This window comes from Platalea leucorodia, assembly GCF_965183815.1.
Source record: "Platalea leucorodia genome assembly, chromosome: 1".
Taxonomy (NCBI): Eukaryota; Metazoa; Chordata; class Aves; order Pelecaniformes; family Threskiornithidae; genus Platalea; species Platalea leucorodia.
Window position 1 is genome coordinate 65,368,139 of NC_138823.1, and position 17,688 is coordinate 65,385,826.

At 47.1% G+C, this 17,688-nt stretch overlaps 1 protein-coding gene across 1 annotated transcript in view; it reads right to left on the bottom strand.

Annotated features, from left to right (window-relative positions):
- Positions 1-16,803, bottom strand: part of ZNF516 (zinc finger protein 516) — a 106,096-nt gene extending 89,293 nt beyond the window's left edge. Inside the window, exon 1 of the mRNA XM_082310936.1 lies at positions 16,741-16,803. The gene's annotated coding sequence lies outside the window, so the exon portion shown is untranslated. The remainder of the gene's footprint in view (positions 1-16,740) is intronic.
- Between the last annotated feature and the right edge of the window lie 885 nt (positions 16,804-17,688).

Here is a 17,688-nt window from a genome sequence, read left to right on the forward strand (position 1 = left end):
ATTGCCTCTGAAACTAAACCCCCAGTTGTACAGACTGACCCACATGAGCAAACCTTTGCAGTCAGTTCAACAGGTTTGCAAGTGGCCACTAGCATCTGCCTACATGGATCAGCTTGCCAGACCAGGGACGAGTGTTAAATTACAAGCTCTGTACTCATGGCAAGTATGCTGATTAAATAAATAAACAAAGTTAGACCCATTTTATTACTGGCAGCATGGCAACCCCATGCAAAAACTTCAAAACCTATTTAATTTTGAGCTCACTCTAATATTAGTATAAAAATATCAAATCAATAACATCCTTTAATGTTTAACCAAACAGCTACATTTGTCCCTGGTTAAACTCTGCCAACACTGGAAATGAACTAGAGATTAAATTTGATTCAATGAATTTGGCTTTTAACCTAGACAATAAAATTTACTTGTATAAAAGCTCAAATCCCAACTGGCAATGTAAGGATGCCTTAGGGTACACTCTGGTTCTTGCCAGCATCACATATCCACCTTTACGGCTTTAAAATAAATCTGTGACATTTTTTTCCCCCACATGTATAGGCATATACCACGCTTACATTACAAAAAATGAACACTGACCTGCAAGGGTTAATAATATGATGCTTGCTAACGTATAACCTCAAAACTATAGAGGACTACAAACAACCTACTTCTGCAAAACTGGAAGTAGGGGAAGGGAAAAAAAAAAAGAAAAAAAGGAAATCTTTTGCTCTTTACCAAGATAAGAGAAGCAGAAATACTGAATGACTACAGGATTCTTTAGTCCCTATATTAAATTGTATTTTTACCTTTGTCATTAACTGTATCATACACTTGCTGCTATTCTAGTGAGCAAGTACTTTTTTTAACAATACTTAGCTAGGCATCTTCTGTTATATTTGAGGAACTACAGAATACAACCTCTGTTTCTAAAGCTGTCATTGTGACAATATTGCCTTTGTTTTCCCATTACCTAACAAGTCACGTACCATTTTCTCTTAACAACTGACCTGTACTTTGAACAAATATATTCACAGAGCATGCAGGTGTATGTCCTGTACACACAGAGGACGAACTTGGCCAGACCTGCACCCCTGAAATCTCCACGTCGCTGAGTAGTGATGGCAAAGAGTCGAGGAGAACCCAGCCCACCAGGAGAAAGGGGAGGCAAGGGGGCAGAAGCACATCGCAGCGCGCTGCCATAAACACGCAGTGTTCTATGTCGTCACACAGGGCCGAGGAGGCACTTGTACCTACGAGGCTGTAGGTACTCTGTCTGCCCGGTTTTAAAGAGACGGACAGCATCAATAACAGAAGTGAAACCAACAATTCCACGTTTTTCAAGTCCTGGCCTGGTAATACCAACACTTTTTGTGTGTGTGTATGTGTGTCTGTGCACCCAGGCAACACCAAGCTTAGGATGACTGAATCATAACACCACGCTATGGGGCCAGGCTGGGTAACCATTGCTAGCACTGGCAAACTCTTACTCATAAGAAAGTGCCTCTGAAGTCAGCGAGACTCCTCGGATGAGTAAGAGGCGCTCACTGATGTCAATACAGATTATTCAGCGAGGGCTTTGAAGGTTTTATTCTGTAGTAGTGCGTATGCGTGTGTCTGTGTGTGCACATGCACAGGAGCAGACATGACTACATAAAAGCCATGAAATCATCACCAACCTACAAGGCAGTACGGGTTGTAGAGAAAAGCAGTCAGAAAGCTAGATAAATGACCCTATGCTGTGACCCTGAAATAGGAATAACCTCAGCGTAGGCTGTACCTACCTATACTGGCACTAAACATGACTCAGGGAGTACAGGGTTGAAGTAAAGTACGCAGAGGCACAATATATATTCCTTTAGCATCTCTCCTTCTGCTGGCTCAGTCCCCTTCCATCCTGCTACGCTTTCTATACCACAGTGCATAGTTAGCACACTGAATGCTAACCTCTGGTCTCACGTATGCTGATGTAAGTTTAAATTAATATGACTGAAGTCAGTGGAGAAACACCAATGAAATTCAGAGTAACTGAGCAAGGCTGTCTCGGGGGTCAAGTTGATATGAGGTGCGATGGCATTTGTATCATTTTCTGATCAGTGTCTAGAAGAAATTACAAAGCCATTTACATGTCCATGGGATACAGCACCACTTTACTCCGAGCTGCACTGCTCAGAAAATACATAAAAGTGAGTTTTGTATCTGTGCATATTTACTATGCCACACAGCTGTTACTAATAAGCTGAATCACCAAAACCAAAAAGTTACCATTGCTGTTTGCAAAAGCAGAGTATCTTTGCAGCGGAGAAAAACTGCACAAACAATACTTTACCTCACAGGCGAGACTGTACTCATATGAATACACCCATGCTACACAGCATACCAAACTTTTTCCTTCTTGGTTGCTCTCATCTCTTGTGTGACTTTTCACTGTCACCTTTGCACTACTACCCCTCTGTAAAAGACACAAAGAGGGCTAACACACAGACGAACCACCCTTATTTTTCCAGGTAGCTGGCAGGCCAATTTCTGTGATGACCCAGGTGCGTTGGCATGGACCACATTTCTAGGCACCCACGGAGCAATGCAGAGCCAGAGCCCCACGGTGCTGTTTTCCTGCAAGCCTGGGGCAGGACTGGATGGCGCCCGCCGTCCTCGCACAGAAACCACCGGAGTTTGGAGGAGAGCAGAAAACACTTCCACAGCATCAACACACAGGCAGCCTTCAGTACCAGGAAGGCTGCCGCCAAATTTTTGCCTCATATTGTGGATACACGTTCAAATGCCAGCTGAGGATCAAATGCTGAAGTTGGCTTTCCCCCTTCTCTAGTAAAATGCACAGTAAGTTAAATTCTAATAACTTATTATTGTGAAGATAATTAACAGGCATTTATTAGCATTTGACAGCAGATATGCTTTGAAGAATTTTAATGAACCGTTAATGGATCCATACAACCACATGTACACAGAGAAGATACAATCAAGTCCAGGGACCAATTCTTACTATGTGTTTGTACACAACCCAGAACAACAGCAACAGATCATCACCGCTACTGGGTGCCACCGTATGACAACAGCTATAATTATACTGTCCTGATAAATCATAATCTTTTGTAAGCTTAAACCGCTGACTTTGTGTCAGACAAAAACAGATGCCCGGCGTGTTCCCACACACCTTTACCTGATCATCATGTTGTGGTTTGACTCGGAGGACAAATGTTAGCAAAAGGAACTGAACACAACTACAGAAGTTTGCAAAAAGGAACTGCTGCATGTCCTCATTTTATCTCCTTTATAATGCTTAAAACATTAAGTTATTACTTCTTTTCAAGAGATCAGAAACACTATACCCAGCACATTCTTGTAAAAGTAATCAGAGTTAAGGTCATAGCAGTAAAAGTCACGTCTAGAGAATGTGCTTTCAGGACAGATTCATGACTATTCACAGAAAAGACGGGGGATGAACAACAGACTTCCCAAGTGCCTTTTTTTTTTTTTTTAATGGCTGGTTTTGCTGACACGCATCTTTCACAAACCTAGCTAGTCCTAACTAATTCTACTCATTCACAGCAATTTCTTTGTTTCCTTTTTTAAGGAAGTTTGCTGCCACTGCTAAAAATTAATCAGCCTTAGGTGGCTGCCAGCATCCTGCCTGCCACCCGCCCAGCCCTCCTGTGCCAACAAACACGGTTTCTCAGGATAGCCCCATCCTTCTCACGGGCCCCTTGCAACACTCTGATCGCTCCCATTTTCATCCTGAACACAAACCTGCTCCGCTTCATATTCCTCCTCCAAAAACTCTCATGCTCAACATGCCACATCCACCCACTCACCCCAAGTCTCTGCCATCTTCAGGTTTTGAATGTTGACACCAGCTCAAGTTAAGAAGTAGGCAGCAGCTGGGAAAGCGGGATCGCAGAGCAAAGCAGATCTGGGGGACAGAGAGGCAGGAAAAGGGACGACGATAAACAGTGATTTGTCAAGCGGGAACCAAGTCTTAAGTCCCTTAAAGTAACTACACAAAAGAAAAATTCAGTTACTTCACGCACATGCAAACAAACGTGCTTGGCCAACCTCCTCTTCTCCTTCTGCTTAACATCTCCCCTCCACAACGCCCCCCGAACCATTATTTGCACTGTAATTTTTCCCAGGACCCCTGCTGATGGAGCAGGACCACACATGCTAGGCACCAGACAAACACCAGGTATCTCCATATCCCGCTCCTACACAACTCTGCACACTCCCGGTCTCCTTCTCCTGCTGCTGCGGGATGGCCGAGACCACCCGGCACGCCAGCATCATGGGAGATATGTAAGATCTCAGTTAGACCATGCTAACCCATCCCAGACAGCAATATCCAGCAACTCTGTACAGGGACACGACGACTGGGGGAGCTCCAGCTGCCACCTCAGCCTCACCGCTCATGAAGAAAAGCATCACCAAGGGGCAACGATCCTTATACTACCTTAACACAGATAAGCCCAGATTTCTGCCATGGCGATTTCTGATGAAACACAGAACAAAGACACCGACCTACAGAAACCCAGCGTCCCTAGGTACAGGGGAAACTGGTTCTCCGCCTTCAACAGTCTTTCTGGACATCCACAGCTCCTTCAAACACCTATTTTCTCCCCTCTTATTTCTGTATGGTCTTGTTACATCCTTCTTTCCTTCAAGGCTGTCTTCAGCTCCTCAGGCTCTGCCTTTTCCTCTCCCCAGCCTTTGCCACGGCTGCTGCCCACACCAGCTCTTCACTGCCTCCGCGGGGACCAACAGTGATGCCAGCTGTGAAATGGCTGAGACGTCTTCACAAGTCAACCAGCTCATCTTGGCACAGCTCCGCTACCCCGAACGCAAGGTGCAACCTTGTGGGTGGAATTACACAAAGAGTAATTCTGTGTATCTGGTCTTCAGTAAACTTGGCAGGGCTGCTGTAAGGCTCCACAAGAAAGCTCTTGAGTTATGCTAGTCAAAATCCACTAGACCCTAACAGCATGGAAGTAAAGTAGGGATGATTGTGTGAAGAGCATTTTTACTAATCCTCCACAAAATTATTTTTCATGTATTTTTTTCCACATTCACATACCCCTATACCTACACAGATATTTTCTTTTAAAAAGATTAATGAGAAAATTCAAACGGAAAACTTCATTTTGCATATTAGAATGAGAAACTAGGATTTCAGCCCTTCAAATACTGTTCTCTTCTCCAAAGTATAAAATACACTAAACAAAGCAGAATAAACCGTGTTTGCAAGAACAACAAAAATCTGTTTCATGTCTAGCATCTTCTTAGCTGTCAGGCTGCTGATCATCTTGTCCTTTTTCTTAAATGTTGAAGAGAGCTTAGTTTAAGAGAGAGTGCGTCCTCTTCCATGGGGACAAGGGAGGACAGAGACCCTCCTCAGCGATGGGTGTTTTTTTTTCCTGCGCAGGGGAAGTACCAACTCTGACAGCAGTGTTCCCGGACCCTACCGAGCCAGCAGGACCGCCGAAGGGTCCCTACATGCTGCAGAGTAACCTGTGCTGGTCTACAAAGCGACATGGAAGAGAGAGGACTCGAACCAAACTTCAGACAAACTTCTGGATCCTGCCACTGCCCTGGGCTGCTCATCCTTCACCACATCCATTAGGCTCTCTCTCCTATCTCCCATCCTCCAGGAGCACAAAACTCAGGCGCAGAAGAGCCAAGTTAAGGAGAGAACCATCTGTCTTCCTCTCCAGTCTGGTGATACAAGCTTTGACCCCTGGACACCAGTCCCAGAGCGTGCAGGAGGCTTGGACAAGCTTTTTGCAAGTGGAGAAGAGGACCTAGGCTTTAGAAGGGTAAGGAATGAGCCTGATCTCTTACATCTCAAGGACCCCATTTCCTTCCGCTTCCTCAGCCTGCCAGACCGGTCAGTCCCAGTGGATTCCTCTTTAGCTAATATCTTCCATTCCTCTTTCGAACCAGTTTGGCATTTCTCCTCTTAAACTTTTTGTTCTCCCCTTTATTTTCTGTCAGAGCCAAGGAAGTGAAAACAGGAGTCTCTCCACCAATCTTCTCCAGCACTCCAGATCTAGCTAAACAGTTGCAGAAATCATCTTCACCTGCCATTTCATTGCATTGCACTTGGCAAGTACTGAAAAGCCAATAAATGTCACTAGGTTATCTCAAGCCGTACACCAGGACAAGGTAGCAAAGGGTGTCAAAGCCAGAGCGTCTCCTGAGCTAGATAGCAGAAGATAAGAGCAATATCTAAAAGACTCCATCATGGCTCTCATCTTTTAGGAAGACTCAGAGGGGACGCCCTGGTTTGCAATTCTATGCCTAGCGCAAACGCGTGACCTGCAATATGCGGGTGGGAGTCAGAAGATTTTGTTACACAGGGGTACACACAAAGACCATTTGTTTGCAGGTTAGTACAGGACACACAGAAGTCGTCAGTCTATTGCACAGACTGCACATCATATACATTATCGTGACTAAAAAATGCCCTAGGTTCTGCACTGAAACAGTAGGAGACGTCACAGCAGACAATTCAGCAACAGGCATTTAAAATTTCGTGCTTAGTGGCCTGCATGAATTTCACGGATTGCCTTATTGCTTTCACTCCATTTTTCAGACTTCTAACAAGCCAAGCCACCCCTTTACAAAACCCAGGCTCCTTAGAAATCCACTTCAGAGCATCAAAATCTGGGGGGAATGGCTGCCCACAGTCTAGGAGACACTTTTGAGCTCCAGACACCCTCCTTTTAAGCGCATGAAACTCTGAAGTGAAATATTAGCAATCCTTGCCTTTTGCACTCTTTACTTTTGTGATACAAATACATGGCAACCTATAATCCCTAATCAACCTAGAAAATAAATGACTGATAAACCAATCTGCTTGTAACCCCATTAACAGATTCTGGCTTCAGTATCAACAGGGTAATTTGCTGAGACTATTTTTAATCCCGACTGCTAAACCATTAATCCCACAATTTCCACATAGTATTTCCCCCCACTCCCCTAAATTTACCCAAGGTTACCAACAATTTTGCAACTCATTAGAGAACAAATAAATAAATAACATTTGCAAATATACACCTCCTGGCAATGGAGCGCTGAGAGACTCCGATTACTCGGTTGATCCCGTTAAAGCCATTACTTTCTAATTGGAAGGAGTCACTCAGAAGCAAAGCTGTGTGTCTGGCATGTTACTTGACACCTGGTATGTACCGTTCATGATAAGATGAACTCTCCAATATGCTTGCCACGACGAGAAGAAGTGGGTTATTTCATCATACCACCAACAGTCATGGCTCTCTCTACTGAAATCTGTTCCAATTTAATGGGACCGGGGTTATCAACATAAATTGTCATGTTTTCTCAAACTGGCATTAAAACATTCTCCAAGTATCATTATTAACGTCAATATAAATTATGCATTGAAGATCACAGCATTCATTACAGAGGTAAAATTTATCTGGGGGGGAAGAAAAAAAAAAAAACAGAGACAAACAGAGCAAATCTAATTAAAGTAAGTATTTTTAGATTTCATACAGCTTTTCTCAGCAGCGATGAAAACACTTCTCTAAAAATGGTCTTAAAATAAGCATTCACAGAGTCATTAAAAAGAGTACCAAGAAAGCATTGTGTTAATCAGCTAAAGGTACAGTTATACACAGGATGCTGCAAAGGGGCTGATGCGATAATACACGAGACCGGTAGTTTACCCAAGGATGTATCAACGTGCTAGCACAACAATCTGGAAGACAGACCCTTGGTTTCATGTCAGCAGCTACACACAGGAGGAAAAGCCGTATTTAGTGTTGGAAGGGTGGTGTTTAATGCTCCTTTCAACTTCTATAAATTACATCAGCCATTCCTAATTGGTATACATTAGTAGTCAAACACCACATTGAAATTAGAAGCTTAGCAGTTTTTCGGTACACTTACAGACGCTTCACACAAACAGGTGAATAGCCTTGTTGAAATATTTTTGTATTCCAAGGTTAAAAGAAACAACTTTAAGAGACAGATGGTGAGCAACTGGTATCTCACCGAGGAGCGCCACCGACTTTTGGAAGTTCTCACGCGACGCACAGTATGGGGCTAACTCCTATTTACTGCGTGCCTTGGGACTTCCGAGTAGGGCCCCATCTCCTGAAATCCTGAAGATATGCGGAGCTAGGATAGCACGGGGGAAAGAAAGCCTAAAAATACAACTCCCAGGGGCTCCAAATCCAATGGGAAAATAGGAGACCTTATTTCCCTAATTGCATAGTAGAAGTCAATCCTTAAGCTGCCTGACTCATGGTTTTATCATACTTGTGGCTGCCAATACTGGTACCAGCTCACCAGCGCAGGTGCCTCACAGTCTACCGCAAGGGAAGCCAGCATGCATCCATTAAAATAGACAACTAAGCAACCTCTGTGCAAAGACTGGAGCGGAGTGGGGGGGGCGAGAAAGTCCTTCCAAGCACATCCTCAACCAGCAAAGGAGCAGCTCTAGTTTCAGCCAGCAGAGACCGTAACACCTCGCCCCGCGATCCTTTTGCAACACACCATGTCACTGGCTATTGTTCATAACTCTTCCCGCAAATCATTTCAACATCCAGAGCCCGATTATTTCTTAAGGAAATTATTGGGGGGAGGGGGGAATTGCTTACTGATTAGCCTGGTATCATTATAACAATGAGGCAAAACAGCTAAAGACACAGTTACATTGCACAATCCTAAATGCATCATTTATTGTACCAGATTTCAGAAAAAGAACATTCTGCAACACTAAAATAAATCAGAGCATAAATGTGACTTGTTGTCAGCTCATACAATATGGGTTAAATGCTACCATATGGTGAGTGCACACACGTTACCCTTTTACAAACAAAGAACATGGCTAATTTCTTTCCGAAATCTATTTTTAAATAAATAAACGTGATTATTTTAAAATGAGGCTACAGTTGTGACTAAAACACCTCCATTTCCACCAGTCTCTCTGCCTTTACTGAGAACTAATGCCACTTCACTGCTGACCATCTTTTTAAAAAAGACAAGGAAAAATTGCTATTAAGTCAGCTTTATCGCTGTAATAAGCCAACATGAGCATTTCCATACGGTGTAAAAATGGTGACAAGCTAGCTCACCATTCTTCCTTTATTTTACCTGCTGGAAAAGCAAAACATGCGTGTCTGTGTGTGTGTGTGTGTGTGTGTGCAATACATTAAAACTCACGGACATATGATCCAATTTTCAGCAAACACTCCCAACAGGACCTGCCTGACAGACAGAGCTCTCGTTTTCTCTGCACCCCCCTCCAGTCATGTACTGAAACATCCAGTTTCAGTATACTCCCAACCAAAAAGAACAAAAAAAAAAGGGACCAAAGCAAACATGTATGAAATACATGCAGGGTAGCTGGAGCGGATGCTGTTGGTTTGAGAATTGTCCGTCTAGCCTCTGTGCTGAGTATTTGTTTTTATCATTATACTATAAATGAAACATGTCAGGAGTCTAAAAATAGCTACAAACTGTAATTACATATGCTTTGTAGTTTCTGTTTTACTTTGAAAAGAAGATTAAAAGCTAGATCATTTTAGAAACTAGCCTTAAAGATTTGGGGAGCCACAAAATTATTCTACTTTGCAATTTGGAGTACACTGCTGGAAAACATTTCCTTTGGGACGTAAATATGACGGCCCCAACATGGAGAAGCAAGCTCCCAACGCCATAAAGCAAGATGGCAAGAAAGGAAAGGGAGTAGACAAAGAAAAAAGTAATTTCTTAGATTCTAAGAGTGCCCTGATTACAGATGTAATACTATAAGCTTTAATTAGGAGCTAAGTGCTGTGTGCTAAATCCATCCCCACACACAGCCCTGTAAATTCAGAGTCACTCTGCTAAAGTTACCGTGGGTTTACGACGACTGTACAACAGCAACGCCTGGCCTCTGGCTTCCCTAACAGCCCGTAATGAAATGTGGATTTCATTGAACAAGCGTTAAACTATGCAATATCCTGCTGATACAAATTAAATTCTTTTCCATAAGCAATCACTTTAATAAAAGGTTAGCAGAAATGGATTTTAAGCAGTCATCAGAACGTAAGTGGCTTTGAATCCAGAGTAAAAACCTTCTGTTCCCCCGCGACACGAGATTTAAAACAGTTTAGACCGGCGTCCCCACGAACACGTGACTTTGCCACCGCGTGAACAGCCACCGTCCCACTGCCCCTGCAACAGGCACCATTTGCAAGGTTAGCCCGCAGCTCGGGAGCGGTAAACAAACACATTACCTTACAGCAGCCAAGTGCTACTGCTATAATATACCTGCTAGAACTTATTAGGCAATAAATAGTTTGGCAGCAACTTAAGAGATGCAAGTATTGTCCATCCGCGCACTACTTTAATCTCAGAACATATGCTTAATGCCCTGAGTCCGTTTGCATAAGCGCTGTTGCCGTAATACAGTTTCAGGAACGCAAGGAGAAACTGCTAACACGAAGTGTGTAACAACGCTGACGGGCCTCTACAGATAACCAAGATGTAAACAACATCAAAAAAATGAATAACCGACGTTGAGTAATCATCGCATCAAAAAAAATAGAGCTCATTGGCTTCAAATAGCAAAGCAGGTTCAGCAGATCAAGAGAAGGAACATTTGCTGACTAACAGTTAGGTAATGAAAGTAAACATTTGCAATGAAGTCATCATCCTAATGAAAGCCACGGCAATGTTAACTACCTGGACCATAATCCACTAGCATGTTTTAATGCCGGCTCGCTAACATAATATTTACTAGAATCGCTCCTGCTGGAAAAGGAAAGGAAGTCTCATTTACTTTTAACACAGAAGCGACAATCAAGAAATACTGCTACTTGTTAAGTCTTTCTAACTCCCAAGTACTGTACTGATGACACCCAGAGAGTTACTGCGCAGTTACAGTGGGTAACTGAAAAACAGAATTTTGCCTTCAGTGACTGAGTCAGAACAGCTTTATCGTAGCACTGAAGTGTATAAACATTTGCAGCATGTGAGATGTCTGCTTTGAAAAACCAAGGTTGCTCCAAGGTTCAAATATTTATACTGCAGATATCTAATCAAATAAATGCGACTTTTTTTTTTCCCGTTTTTTTGTTTTGTTTTGGGGTTTTTTTTGCCATGCAGTGATTAATTATCTGCATTAAGTTTAGGGCTACAGGGGGAAAAAAAAAAAAAAGAAAGAAAAAAACCCCAACACTGTAGTAAGTTTTAGCTGATTAACTGCCGATATTGTTAAGGATTTCAGACTCGCATACAGAAACTGTAATTCCACCCAGAGACACCCTCATGCAACTCCCAGTAGTCAATGGGACTGGCAAGCGTGCTTATTAGGGGACAGCACCGGGCTCACAAGCAACTAGTCAATTTATAGGATGGTTGTGCACACTCTTACCCAATCGAGGAACATCATACAGCTCTGAAAAGCAGCAGTAGTCCGTCTCCCCTTTCTGCGCAGAAATCTAATGCCCATTCAGGCTTAAAAGGTATGTATATACAAATTCGTACTTGTGTCTCAGAAACTTAAACAGGCACATTTTACTTGTACAATTTGCAAGCTCTGACAAGTTGCTTCCTGTAAAATGCAATCACTTTGTATTTCAGCTTTCTATTTTGATGACTTTAAGAAACAATATAGTCAAACCCAGCTTTCCAGTTTGAGTACACATATACAGACTTGGTCACTGGACTCACAAAAGCTTGTGCATTGGCTCATTTCACATACTGTATGAAATCCCAAAGAAGCCCTGGAAGTACTCAGCATGAATTTAAGTCTCCACAGGAGACTTTCAAAGGTCTTTCAAAGTTGATGGGTTTTGGATCATACTAAATATAGTGTAAAACTTGCCAGTTAGGATCACAGCTAACTATATGTAACTCTGCTGAAGTCACCTACATGTAAAGACCTTTAAAAAAATATATCAGAACAGACAGACTGCCCAAAGTTTGCAAGAGATGGTGACCCCATCATTCATCTGATGATACTCTTCCAGGCTGCCCCCTCTGGTACCAGCTACACAAGCACCCACAGCAACGTGCATTTTAAAGGGCACTCATTTTTCAGTCAACTGAAGCCAACGTCCCTGCTTCCAAAGCAGGTCTGCAAAGTGTTAAGACATAAACATCTCTGTTTGCTAAAATGAGGGATGGCTGCACTTACAGGCAGTTGAACAGGCAGAGACTCAGAAGGATGGCACAATCGTTTTCACCCCTTCAATGAGCACTTCTGTACTGATAATTGCTATTATTAAATCTTGGTGACAGCACGATACTATGACCAACTATAAAAACATATGATGAACCTAATTTTTGGAGCACAGACATTAGTCACTTTCACAGGAAAACTTTAATCTACAAAAAGTTGAATGTCGCTGCTGTTGCTCCATGCCAGCCAGCTATACTGTTACCGAGGTCACTTGCAAATAATAGGCAGCTTTCACCTTAGTGATGTAAACTGTTTTCTTTTCTATGATGCACAGAGAAGTAGTTGTTCAGATTCACGGAGGGACGGTATGCAGCTCTTGATGCATATAGTCTTAGTTGCGTACAGCTGAGCTCAGATAGGAGCCATGCTAACAAATACCACTCCTCTCTCTAAACGTGTTTTGGATACCCTTCCATCAGATCATTCCTTAAGACAATGTTATTCTCACCGATGTTTAGTTTTTCTCTTTTTTTTCTTTTGTAAGCATTATCTTTGCATATTAAACTAACAGTTCAGAGGGGGGTTATAATGCCCTATTGTTCACACAGACCACATAGTACTTGCCAGTAACTAGATGTCACTTCAACACCACTCAGCTTTATAGGAACTAAAGGCTTGAAAACAAATCCGAGGCAAGAATTATTAGAGATACCTGAAAAACATTTTACAGCAGGAGCCAGTGAAGGTGCACACCATGCCAGTAACACAAACCACTGTATTGCACAGAGCTCACTGAAGACGGCTATGGCAGCTACTCTTGCGAAACTGAAGATGACTCCTGAAATAACTGCATCATAACACTAATTACACCACAGGTGCTCCTACACAACTTCAGCTTCCCATTTTACGAGGCGGGGGCGCTCCAAAAACCACCATGGCCCACCCCTCCTCACCGCCCGGTGGGATGCGATGGGGTGCGCAGAGCGGCTCACGACCGGGCCCGCTGGCCATGGGGTTGCTGCTGTGCCAGAGCTGAAGGACACCCTGGCGGGAACCAAAGCGGCAGCAGCCGCCACGGACAAAACTAGAGGAGCGAAACTCCCAAAATACTCCCCGCCTTGATGAAACCTTTGCTCCCATCACCACCACCCCTCCCCGGCACTGCTCTCCCCCCAAAACACCCAACACCTCTTGCAATACAGTTATATTTGGCCCGCTAGCAGCGGCCAGCCTGCCCACGTGCACGCGCGATCCCCACCTTGGCGTGCACAGGCATACCCAGCCCCCCCATACCCAGCAGGACCTGCAGGCACATACATCTGGCCCATGTGCAGCAATACAACACAGCCCACCCCCGGCTCTGCATGCATGCACACACACCCACCCACCCACCCCTGTCCTGCTTGCAACGACTCCCCTCCGCCCCACAGGCGCCTGCCTTGCATGCAGCAGTGTGCCCCCCCAGCATGTACACACACACGCCCCTCGGCCCCATCCCCGCAGGCCCCACAGGGCTGAGGGAGAGATAAAGGGGAAGCTGCTGCAAGTCGCTGCCCTCCCTCAGGGTCAGCATCCTCCTCCTTGGTCCCCTCCAGGACACGCGGGGCCTTAATGCGTCGGGGGAAAGCAATGGTCAAAAATCAAGACACGCAAACCTTGCAAAATAAAACTCTTGGCTATCAACCCACCCACAGGCCATGCATAGGGAGGGGGGCACAGAGGAAATCTGACAGAAGAGCTTGAACAACAGACGCCCCGCAAAAGCAACCCACATTTTGCCATTCAGCTTCTGCCTAAAATTATGCCTTTTTTTTTTTGGGGGGGGGGGGGGGGGGGGGGGGGGGGGGCAGGCAACCAAATACACGGTTGCCAAGTCGAGTTAATGAAAAACCCTTTGGCTGTTAACTCATTTAGTGCAGCAAGCATGAAATAAAGTCCATGGCAGGGGGCCAAAGCGCAGCAGCCCTTTGCCGGGCAGGCTTCTGGGACCTCTCCCGAACCACCGAGGAGCCAGCCCAGAGCAGAGCAGCCAGCCCGCAATTCCGAAGAGCTGCAATCTTCCTCTAGAAATCAGTGCACCGGCCTCAAAAAAAATAAGAATTTAAAAAAAAAAAAAAAATCGATGGCACCGCCAGGCCCGAGGAGATTTTTTTTTTTTTTTTTTGTAAGGGCACTTTTGCACCCGCTTCCAAAACAAGCCCAACCCACCCAGCCCCACCACTGAGAGGGCACCTGCGAGGGGACCCAACCCAGGGAGGCCGGGCGGAGGGTGCGCTGGGGGCCCGGCCCGGCCGCTCCTCGCCCCACCTCGCCGCGCCCCGACACCCGGGGCCGAGCGGAGGAGCGGGGCCGGGCGGCGGCGGGGGCGGGCCCGCGGGCTGGGGCCGCCCCGGCGGGGCGGGGACCGCCAGCGGGCGGGGGCTCCGCGTCCGTCCGTCCGTCCGTCCGTCCCCGGCACCCCCCCGCCGGCGGCGGCAGCACCCCCGCGCCCCTCCCCGCCGAGGAAACTTCTCCGCTGGCGGGGAAGAGTTGGGCTCCCGGGGGGGGGGGGGCGCTGCCGGTGGCCCGGGGGCGAGCGGGGGGGCGACGGCGGGAGCGCCCGGCGATGGGAAGCGGGGGGGGAGGGGGCGGAGGAGGAGGAGGCGAGAGAGTTGCGCCTCTCCCCAAAAAGGGACTTTGACCTCGCACCGCTCGCCGGCGGACCCTGAATTACATATTTTTGTCACAGGTCGGATCCTCACGCACGCCGGCCCCGCGTCTAATTTATGAACTCATCAGCCTAATTTCATTATTTAATCATGCGCCCAGCAATCGTGTTTCCTTAAGAAAGGACTGACCTATTTTTGGCTGGAGATAAACGATCATGTTAACAGATGTTAATCTTGTAATCTGTTTTTCCTGTAAGCACTTCGCATACCCGCGTTTCAGGCATTAGAAAAAAAATAATAATAATAATAAAAAAAATTTCCCAAACGACTTGACGTCACGATTCAGTTCTTATTAAAAAAAAAAAAAAAATCTCGCAATGGTTTCAAAGACATTAAATCTTTTTCACTTTATAAATGCTGATTTGTTCTGCCTCAACTCCCACAGGCTTTTATTTGCATTTCAAATTCCACAGGTTACACCAGTCGCCTTTTCAGAAAATGTAAGCCAACAATAAGGCAGCAAACGGGGGGGGGGGGGGGGGAAGGGGGGGGGGGGAGGGGACCCTGCATCTGGATTAAATAAAGACCAGAATTAACGTTTAGAAAGTGGCCCGAGCAAAATGGTATTTGCACGCCCAGTGCCCGAGCGCCTCCGCATCTCCAGGGGCAGCGCAGGGGACGAGCGGCGGGCGCACACAATGCGCCTTCCCCAGCAGATCCCCGTCTGCTGCTGGCAGCTCACGAACGCTCCCAATAAATGGTGCCGACTCCAAACCGGCACTTTTCGGCTTAAAACACAGGGCTGGTCCCCGGCAGTTAATTGCAGAGGTTAGCCGGCTGGAGGGGAAAAAACAACGGCCGGCTGTCATGCTCCAGACGCCTCCCCACACGTACCGCCTGCTCCAGCACCCCACCTTGCTCCCTCACAGCAAAGTTTACCCATCCAAACTTTCCCCAACTTGCCCAAGTGCTTAATTCGCATCAGGATCGCGACTAGGCGCTATGCTAATCATCACCGAAGATAGTAGCGGGGGAAGGGAGGGAGGGACGAGGAGGAGGAAAGCTTTTATAGCACAAAATGTCTGGAACTGCATTATTTCTATTCTTCTTTTCTCTCCTCTCTCTCTCCCCCCCCTCCCCTTGACCCCCCTCTTTTTTTTTTTTTTTTTTTTAAAACATATACATTAAACTCCCTGCCTCTCTCCCCACCCCACCCGCACCAAATGGGCTATTTTCCTCTTCTGGAAATAATCGCTACGGAGACATTGTCCTTCCAGCCCTTCTCGCTGTCTATACGTGAATAATTGTTTTCTCTGCCCGCCCACCCCCAACTTCCTTTGATAAACTGTGTACTTCTGCAGCGGGGATCACGCAGCCATCGACTCGCAACGGAGCGGAGAGTAGCTCAAAAACAAGGGGGGGGGGGGGGGGCGGACGGACGGACACACAACCACGTATCGGGGCATTTCACGCACACGCTGAATCAGTACTATCGGGGAAGGGGGGGGGGGGGGGAGAAAAAAAATCCCACTTAATAATTTAAGTGGCTACTCGGGGCTCGGAGACCCATCACCCACCTTCATTAGCCGATGCATTTTACTTTAAAGTGAGGCAATTTGTTCTTTGTTTCTTAATGGATTAATATCGCAGTCCGCCCCCCCCCCCCCGCCCCTGACGGAGCCTACAAAGCCAAAAGGCTCCCAGAGCCCGCAAGCCCCCCCCCCCCACCCCGGCACCACCACTGCAGTAAAACCGACCTCCTCCTCCTCCTCCTCCTCGCGGAACAGCGCGAAGTTACCATTTTGCAGCCGCTCCGATGACCGGGGGGACAGTCCCCGTTCCCGCCGCGGGGGGGGGGGGGTGTAAGTTTTTTGCTTTGGGATTTTTCCCCCCCAGGGGCGCAGCCCGAGGACCCCCGCCCCCCGGGCCGGCCCAGCCCGCCCCGCCGCCCCTCACCTCCTCCGCCGACCGGCGGCCACGTCCGGGGAAGGGCGCGCCGAGCCGCCCGCCGCCCTGAAGGTGAAGCGGGGCGCCGGAGGCGAGCGGCCGCCAGCCGCACATGATCCGCCGCGCGCCTCCACTGGCGCGGGCGGGGGCGGCCCCACCGACCCCGCCGCGCCCCGCGCCCGCGCGCCGCCCCCGCCGCGCCCGCGCCCGCCGCGCCCCGCCCGCCCCGCCGCCGCCGCCGCCGCCGCCGCCCGCGATGGCCTGGGCGGTGCGGGGCCCGCAGGCCGGCCACTATTGTCTGCCCGGAGCAAAGTTGGGGAGCGGGGACCCGCCGCGCCGGGGACCCGCCGGGCGCTGCGGAAGCGGAGCGGGGCGGGGGATCGGGGCGGGGGGGGGGGGGGGGAGCCGGGCGCCGCGTTGTGCGGGCGCCGAGTCGCGCCTCAGCCCGCCGCCGCCCCCCGGTTCCCACGTACCTCCGCTGCCAAAGGTGCGGGCTGCAGCCGCCCCAGATGCATTTCTATTAGAAACTTCCCCCCCCTTCTTTTTTTTTTTTTTTTGGGGGGGGGGGGCAATTCCACTGGTAAAATATTTATGGATCTATTGAAATGCGCCGAAACAACAACATTAAAGTCCTCAATCAAGATCAAAGAGGAATACTGTTCAACAGCCACGCTGGGGAAGTTGAAAGACCTCCGAACAAATCAATCTGCCATATGGCTTTTAAAAAAAAAACAAAAAACAAAAAAACAAAACACAACAACCAACAAAAAACCACCGCCACCACTCCTGTGTCTGAAAAGTTCAATTCTTGTTTTCCTGCGTGTTTGCGAAGCTCAGTTTAATCACGCCAAATATGTGTGCCATAGGCGAGGGGAGTATGTTTAGTCTATGGCTGGAAAGCCTAATTTAATCTGCTAAAGCTTGGTACTAGACATCGAGGGTGTGGAGGCTTTTTTT